This window comes from Phaethon lepturus, unplaced genomic scaffold (assembly GCF_000687285.1).
Source record: "Phaethon lepturus isolate BGI_N335 unplaced genomic scaffold, ASM68728v1 scaffold16909, whole genome shotgun sequence".
NCBI lineage: Eukaryota > Metazoa > Chordata > Aves > Phaethontiformes > Phaethontidae > Phaethon > Phaethon lepturus.
The window spans coordinates 783-2,023 of NW_010565682.1; positions in this window are offsets into that span (position 1 = coordinate 783).

A 1,241-nucleotide genomic window follows, 5' to 3' on the forward strand; every position below is an offset into this window, starting at 1 on the left:
AATAATATACTAGTTGTTTTAACCTGAGTGCTAGTATCTACCAGGTATTATTTTTACAGTGAACATAAATGTCCTTGTTAGTTCTTCAGTCACCAGTTTGTTCTTGTAAGTGTTCTTGTGTTTCTGTTTATTGGACATGAGTGAGAAAGGTTTCCTGAGAACAGTGGGAGAGCCCGTCTGCCCTTGGAAAAGGGGAGGAGACAGATTGTAGGAAGGGCATTGAAGGACAGCTAATGCAAGGGGTTTTACCTGTTTCCTTGCTGTGAAGTATGTGGATGTAAAAGTTTAAACCAAGAGAATGAGTTCTGTGCCTTTATTCAGGTAAGAAAGTCCAGCTGGAAACATCTGTCATCATCAGAGTTTTCTGTCTGTGTAGTAGGATATATTTGGGCTGAAACCTATGTATGTGTCCCTATTAAGCCATATGAGGATAATCTTTTGCCTAGCCTTTATGGTCGTGGCGGAGACTCAGCTTCACAATGTTGCTGGTCTTTCACAGTTGAAATATAGCTTATTATTTTCTTCCTTTTTTACTAAGTATGTTGGGAACTACATACATATAGAATGTTACCATAGAATCACAGAATGGTTTGGGTTGAAAGGGACCTTTGAAGATCATCTAGTCCAACCCTTCCTGCCACAGGCACGGACATCTTTCACTAGATCAGGTTGCTCAAAGCCTGGTCCAACCTGACCTTGAACACTTGCAATGGTGGGGCATCCACATCTTCTCAACATGTTCCAGTGTCTTGCCACCCTCAATGTAAAAATATTTCTTCCTTATGTCCGATGTCTTTCAGTTTAAAACCATCGCCCTTGTCCTGTCACTACAGGCTCTGTGTGGTGGGTTGAGCCTGGCTGGATGCCAGGTGCCCACCAAAGCTGCTCTATCACTCCCTTTCTCAGTTGGACCGGGGAGAGAAAATGTAATGGAAGGCTTGTGCGTCAAGATAAGGACAGGGAGAGATCACTCAGCAATTACCGTCACAGGCAAAACAGACTCAACTTGGAGAAAAAAAATTAATTTATTGCAAATCAAATCAGAGTAGGATAATGAGAACTAAAACCAAATCTTAAAGCCCTTTCCCCCCACCCATCACTTCTTCCTGGACTCAACTTAACTCCGGATTTTCTCTACCTCCTCCCCTGCAGCAGCACAGGGGGACGGGGAATGGGGGTTGTGGTCAGTTTATCACCCATTGTCTCTGCCGCTCCTTCCTCCTCAGGGGAAGGACTCCTCA